Source organism: Xenopus tropicalis, chromosome 9 (assembly GCF_000004195.4).
Source record: "Xenopus tropicalis strain Nigerian chromosome 9, UCB_Xtro_10.0, whole genome shotgun sequence".
Taxonomy (NCBI): Eukaryota; Metazoa; Chordata; class Amphibia; order Anura; family Pipidae; genus Xenopus; species Xenopus tropicalis.
Window position 1 is genome coordinate 70,581,169 of NC_030685.2, and position 8,203 is coordinate 70,589,371.

The following is an 8,203-nucleotide window of genomic DNA, read 5'->3' on the forward strand; positions in this document are numbered from 1 at the left end:
TGTACCACAGACCCATGGTGCAGTACCTCTTGCTCTGCATATTATTCCCTTACGTCCTTAGATAAATACACAAACACTGATCAGGCAGTGGTAGCTGCCAGTATTCAGTATGGATATGGATACCCTTTTGGGTATCAAAAAAACTCCTACAAAACACCAGTCTCTTCAGTATCTAATTGTATGCATACTTAAATGTGTATAATGACTTAAATTATTATATTACCTATGTCCTAATGCCTATTAGTCATTGTAAATGGCTTAATAGTATGTTTGTATGAATATTTCATGCGCTGCACTCTAGTTTCTTACACTTCCAGTATAATCCATCTCCTTTGTTTGGCACACGTACTAAGTACTTATCATTTGCTTGTTGTGCTACTAACCATCCCGTCGTTGTGATGAGAAAGTGGCTTCCTTCTTTAGGGCTCATTTACTAAATGACTGCAAAGTGCAAAAGACTGGAGCAATCTGTCAAGGGTTTTGCCCACAACGCAATATTCTTTCCCCCTAATTGCAGTGTAAGTGCAACGTGTGCCTGATGTATAATTTAGGCTCCTATAGGCACAAAGTCCTGTACCTACCACATGCTCAGTGTATATGTACAATGCATGGGCCAAGACATTAATTACCACTTGCAACCTATGAGGATTGGTGATAAAAGATTTTATTGAAAAAATATGTCATTTTTTATTATTATTGCATTTTTTTTTGCTACAGACCAGTAATAACAGTGAATGCTCACTAATAAAATAAGCACTAATATTTACTAGCATTACACTTAGCAGTGGTTGTTCAATATTTAATTGCTGAAAAGGAAATATGAAACATTTAACCTCATTTCTCTGAGAAAAAGCTATACATTTCCTGTTTAATGATTGATTGGAAAGTCAGAACGCACAGAGAAGGTGGTGATATTGGTGAGTCAGCTTGCACAGCTGTCTGGAGAAACCACTTTGTCAGCTCTTTATTGTACAACAGGATCGGTGAGCAGCGTAACGGGGCAGGATCAGGATGACCTATTTTAGAGCATCATCTACCCCCTGTTGTGTCTGTATATTTTCTAATTATACCTACTGTATTAGAGACTATTCAACCTGATCCCCTCAGACAAGGAAGGACTTGTATCCTTGGATTAGTGGAAGAGTATATATGCTGAGGACTTCCCATACCAGTCAGTTGAACTGAAGAAGCTGCTCGGATGAGTAGTGAAACGTCTTCAGTGATTACTAAACAAGTCCAGTTGCTTCAAATTTATTTATACTAGATAGACTTGTATCTTAGTAGTGCAATTTAGTCAACTGACCCATAGCTACTTGCAACCAGAAATCTACTCTTTAAACAGCAAATAAAAGTATAACCACTGACTTGTCAGCGCCCTTGGCTACATTCTTTATTTATGTTTTTTGAAACAGAAAACACAGAACTGAGCACAGAATTGCACAGGGGATCACCATCACCGTGAGCAATTCTATGTGCCAGTTCTGTGTTGTCCAAAAGTATTCTAGGTGGGTACCAATCCCACTTAGTACTGAGCGATGGAGTATAACTATACAGGGAGGTTGGGTGTGCCTGTGAGTTCTCTGAGCTCTGGGCCTTTAAATACAGTACATATTTCTCAGTTGGAGAGCGCAGTGCACATACATTCATCCATTTTACCCTTTCTCCAGCCTATCCTTCTCTTTCAAGTATATATATCCCCTTCTAAACAATTCTCCCCTTACTCTGGTCTCTCCATCCCCTCTAACTGCTTGTGCATTCTTTCCTCTATTCACCAATTTTTCCCTCCAGTTCATCTTTTGCACCCTGTTGACCAGTCCCTCATTCCTACCCCTATTCTTTTATCTCGCCTGCTCATACATTCATGCACAATGAACCCCTGTTTAGCTAAATAATCCCCCAACGGTCATCCTCCTTTCCCCCATCAGCATCTTGGGGCTTCTGTCACTGAAATTTAGAACACCAACAGTTCAGAATATGAATATGGCAGTAATTCCAGGGTTCCCAATGTGTGCTGAGTTAATGGTCCCAGCAGACTTGTGCCAAAAGAAATGAGTTGTTCTATTGCTTAACAACAATAAGTCATAATTACTTTTTCCAAGTACATTAGAGGGGATTACAGACAGATGGTGGGGCATTTAACCCATAAAAAGGATAAACGCACCAGAGGCCCCCCCTTTAGATTAGAGGAACAGAACTTTCATTTGAAGCAGTGTAGGTGGTTCTTCATGGCAAGGACAGTAAGACTGGGGAATACCCTGCTGGCTAATGTTGTGATGGCAGAGTCTATTAATGCCTATAAGAGTTGTCTGGGTGATTTCTTGATCAAGCATAGTATCCAAGGCTATTGTGATCTTAAGGTCTACAGTTAGTAAAGATATTGGTATATATAGTTTATATATGTGAGTGTATAGATACGTCAGTCAGAGTGTATACAGGGGTTTGTTTGTAGGGATTGAACTTGATGAACTGTTTTCTTATTTAACTCAATGTTAACTCTATGTTACTACTGTATATCTGTCGCTTAGGGTATCACTGGCATTAGACCCCAATCTCACCAAAGAACAATAAAACACTTGGCAACAAGTTTTACTATGCCTTTATGGATATCTTTCTTGCTCCCATACTTTCTCAAGCAGGTGCAACCTCAGTTGGGCCCCTCTTATTTAATATTTAAAAAAGGTTAAACATATAGGGAAAAAATGGTGTAAAATAGCAAATAAGGGATAGCCTTGTATCTCCTTCTGTCTGACCATCATCTGGGCTTCCAGGTCTACCTAAAAGAGCAAATAAACATAATTCCCAAATCCCTCCAAACTAATCTTGAGAATACCACTACTGCTACCAGCACTGCTGCAGGCCCCTCAGGGGGTCAGCCCCACAGTTTGGGTACCACGGTTTTCAGGAGATATCTCTATGAAAATGAATAGCTCGCAAGTAATCTGTTACATTATATGTTTCAGTTAAGACTGGATCATTTATTTAGAAGGACAACACCATTCATAAGCAGAAATAAAATACCCAGTGGACAGATAGAACCTACACACCAGGATTTGTTTACAAATATGCTGTTTTCCAGTGTCAAGCATCTCTAAGGGGTTGGCAAGATTACAATAATAAAGGAATAATGCTGGGGTTCATTTGTAGGGGTTGAATTTGATGGACTTTTAAGGGAACATTTATAGGGAATTACATATCCCCTGTTATACGATATATGAATAGTAGAATTTCATATAAAGGTTTTATAGACATCTGAGGTGGCTTCTGATCTCCTCAAACTCATTATTTCTTCTGATACTCAAGTTGCTATGAGTCATGGTACCTAAGAAATATCACTAAGCAATGAAAATGGATGACATTACTAAGGTTTTTTATTAGCATTCATGGACATTTCTCCATTTAAGGTTTTTTTTTCATTGGTTTTGCAAATTTTTTGACGTGAAATGGAACAGTTTTGCTCATCAGTATTCATGTTGTTTCTGCATTATAAGATTATAAACGACAGTTCTGTTCTGTTTCTAAGGTTAAACATTATGAGGTGTTCCAGTGAGATTAATTGTTCCCATGCATTACATTCATGTATTGTATTATTGCGTTATTGTATGGTACTTTGTCTCATTTTCTAAACCAGGATAATTAATGAAATTATTATTAAATAAATCTGTTACAATTGAACATCAACTTAAGTGGCCTGAGTAAGATTAATGAGTTAAGACTTTTATAAGGAATGATTTAAGAGAGTGCATATAATGGCATGTGAGGCTTAAGTAAAATGTGTTCTGAATCCCAACGATAAATAATGGAGCAGAGCCCACTGTATTTTTCAGCGATCGTGTTGCATAAAAAGCCTGACTTTGCTCTTTCCTCTAATCTGTTGTTCTAAGAGGCTGAGAGCAGGGAATGGCTCTCCCTGAAGTGCAGGCAGTCTCTGTGTGATCATTACCCATACATCAATAGAAACCACTCACGCCCAATATCTGTGCAGATGGGGGTTAAAAAGAAAACATTTCGTTTTAGCTGCAAATGTCGTATTTATAGCAATGGTCACTTCATCCTGGTCTAAGGTTTTTATTGAGCAATAAGATAAAATGACGCCTCCAAAAATATAAAAATATAATTTTTAACATTTAACTAATGTTTTATATTTAGCATGATCTAGTTTGGTATTATTTATTTCATATTATATACTGCAACTGGCAAGACCAATCTCCAACCATTTAGAGAAATATCCACCACTTTAGAGAAAATGGCAGCTATTTATTTATTTATTTGCAGTAGGGCACATAGCAGTCTAGGTGGCACTGTACTGTTCAGTCAGACCAGTTTCAGATTGGGGTATCTGGGTCCCACATGTTTCACTTCGCCAAAAAATTTGCAGAACAGCAAAAATTTGAGAAATGCATTAAAGTCAATGGCCATTTCTTCCATACCCCAAATCTTTTTTCTTGCAGCCATTGGAGTCTATGAACAGTTTTTCATGGCGAAACCTGGTAACATAGTAACAAAGTAAGTTAGGCTGAAAAAAGACACGCATCCATCAAGTTCAACCATAATGCCTATATATAACCTGCCCAACTGCTAGTTGATCCAGAGGAAGGCAAAAACCCCATCTGAAGCCTCTCTCTAATTTCCTTCCTTCCTGACTCCAAGATGGCAATCGGACCAGTCCCTGGATCAACTTGTACTAAGAGCTATCTCCCATAACCCTATATTCTCTCACTTGCTAAGAAACCATCCAGCCCCTTCTTAAATTTATATAATGTATCATCCAGTTCAAGTGGTTCAGGGAGAGAATTCTACAACTTCCCAGCTCTCACAGCAAAAAGTCCTTTCCGAATATTTAGACGGAACCTCCTTTCTTTTAATAGGAATGGGTACCCTCGTGTTAGTTGGAAGGGCCTACAGGTAAATAAAGTATTAAAAGATTATTATTATATGATCCCCTTATATACTGTATTTATACATAGTTATTATATCCCCCCTTGGCCAGGGTTGTTTACACTGGAGAAGAGGCGCTTAAGGGGTAATATGATATGATGGTGAATTTCATTCATCACTGCTATTAAAGAATCTTACCTAACTGGAATATATTTATGTATAACTTTATTTATAAAGCACTACAAGGATACGCAGCACTGAAACTGTCAATATATTGGGCTATGTATAGATGCTGTAAGGGAATTAGTGTCTGTGAATTCAGACAGGCATCTTTAAATGAGTCTACTATATGTATAAATACAGCTTCAGTGTCCTAAAATATACTTAAAAATAAATAAAATAAAAACACTATAGTGAAACCTAAATTTTACATAACGTGATTTAAAGTTGTCCCACATTTACATTGTTTATTTTTGATCCCACCAATTTATAGTGCTCTTTATATACAGGCGCTTTGCCTTGATTTTACACAACGTTTTCCTGGATTTTACATAAGAATGTTGTCCTAATGTTCCCAGAAATGGCTGTTTTTTTATTTTGAAAGTTCTTATTAGTGAAATAAAGAGGTTTAGAATACTAACCATATGCATATTTGGCTATGGTTCTGTATGTAAATAGTTGTTTCAAAATAGTTTGCACCTCCAGTGTGCTAGACAAGGGTGGCTTGACTGCCCGAAACATTATTCCTTGTGAACTCTCTGTGGCCAAATAAAGATTGTGTAAAGCCCTTTTCTTTATGGGTTTCAGTATGTGGTTCCTGCTTTGCTTATGTATAGTTCTACTGTATATCCCTGTGCACACACTTATTCTGAACTCAGCAGGGCCACCAATATTTAAGAGCATTTATGTAGCAAAATATCTAGCCCTTATCAATATAAAAGGGTTACAAGCATCTAATAAGTGACTGATTTATGAAATACTGGAAAATGTCTAGTGCACTTCAAAGCACTCTAAATTGTGCACCCAAACTTAATTAGGAAACAATTCTGCCCTCCAGTGCTGTTAGTCTTGCTGATGTTGATCTAACCAAGAATGGTAGACATAGCAGCAACCCAAACTGAAAAGGGGAGGAATGGAGTCATGGACAATGGAGTCTTCTCTGCTTAGGACCGTTGGTGCCCAAAGCCACCTTAGCTTAAAGGGAGACTGCTAAATAAAGAGCTTTCGTTCCACCCTCTGAAGCAAATTAGAGAGGCTTCAGAAAGGGTTTTTTGCCTTCCTCTGGACCAACTAGCAGTTTGGTGGGTTTCATATAGACATAAAAGTTTGAACTTGATGGACGTGTGTCTTTTACTATTTTAAAGTGACCATACACGGGCAGATTTAAGCTGCCGATTTGAGTCCTTCAGACCTATTTGGCAGCTTATCAGCCTGTGTATGGGGACCCCTGACGGGCCTCCTCGACAGTTGGAACGGGGACCTCATTGGCTCATTGATGAGGTCCTTCCTCCAGCAGTTCCTATACCCTTCATTGTAATACGTTACATTAAATAAGCCCGATATTACCCACCATGGGTGGGGTTATCAAGGGAAAAATCCTCTCACTTAGAGACCTTGCCAAATGAGTGGATCTTAATGTGTATGGCCATTCTACTATGTAAGAGAATTGAGAATACTGATTCCCAGCACTGTGTTTGGCATCTTGCTGTTATCTTACATATAGAGATTGTTATGTCATTTTTTCCCTTCATTATATGACACAGGAATGAGACATGGGGATAAAGGACAGACTTGTTCAGTACTGGGAAACTATTGCTTTGTAAAAAAAAACCCTGATGTTGCTTGACTAAAGCTCCCAGAATAATATGTTACATTATTCTGGGATTTGTAGTCCAGCAAAGACTGAGTACGTTAGTAAGTGTGGTTGAGTAGTGCAGAACAGTAGGGTTCAGTAACATGCTAATATACATTTCCATAATACATCAAAACAAGGCAGGTGCCAACGGTTTCTGTTGCTTGCTATATTCAAAGCTATGGAAAGCTTTATTTACCTAAAATCAATTTAGATTAGGCTTTTTTTCCCACAGTGTATGGGGATATGACAGGGAGACAAATAAAACTGTAGATCTCCAGCTGGACAAATATAGAAGCGCTTACCTAAGCATATTTGTGTGTCCTGCCTGTAAGTCAAGATCACTTCAATGGCCGTATTAAGCAAACACGTTTACAAGAGATCATCCATTACTTTTATCTGTGTTCTTCACCTTGTCGCCCTTCTCTGTTTCTACAAATAAAGATGTTCTGGTTGGGCAAAGGGGACCAAACAAAATGCCCTTTAAAGTATCTCAGAGAATTGCAGGAAATGACTGAGGTTCATTCATGAATCATTGAAGATTAATATAATAAGTGATTACACATCAGTCAGCCCAAGTCAAGCTTGCAATCTAATGTGCCTATTACATTTACTATGGTCAATATTATTAGGAGCCAAATAACCTGCCTGTGTGTTTTTGGAGTGTGGGAGAAAACCAGACAGAGGGATAACATACAACTCATTGGAGAATCCTCTTGTATTCATAAGTAAAGGTGGCCATACACATGGAGATCTGCTTGCTTGGCAAGGTCGCCAAGCGAGCTGATCTTCTACCTATATCATTGGGCCAAACGACCGAATTTTTCCCTGTAATAATAAAACAGTACCTTGTATTGATACCAACTAAGATATAATTAATCCTTACTGGGGGCAGAACAGCCCTATTGGGTTTATTTAATGGTTAAATGATTCCCTTTTCTCTGTAATAATAAAACAGTACCTGTACTTGATCCCAACTAAGATATAATTACCCCTTATTGGGGGCAGAACAGTCCTATTGGGTTTATTTAATGGTTAAATGATTCCCTTTTCTCTGTAATAATAAAACAGTACCTGTACTTGATCCCAACTAAGATATAATTACCCCTTATTGGGGGCAGAACAGTCCTATTGGGTTTATTTAATGGTTAAATGATTCCCTTTTCTCTGTAATAATAAAACAGTACCTGTACTTGATCCCAACTAAGATATAATTACCCCTTATTGGGGGCAGAACAGACCTATTGGGTTTATTTAATGGTTAAATGATTCCCTTTTCTCTGTAATAATAAAACAGTACCTGTACTTGATCCCAACTAAGATATAATTACCCCTTATTGGGGGCAGAACAGCCCTATTGGGTTTATTTAATGGTTAAATGATTCCCTTTTCTCTGTAATAATAAAACAGTACCTGTACTTGATCCCAACTAAGATATAATTACCCCTTATTGGGGGCAGAACAGCCCTATTGGGT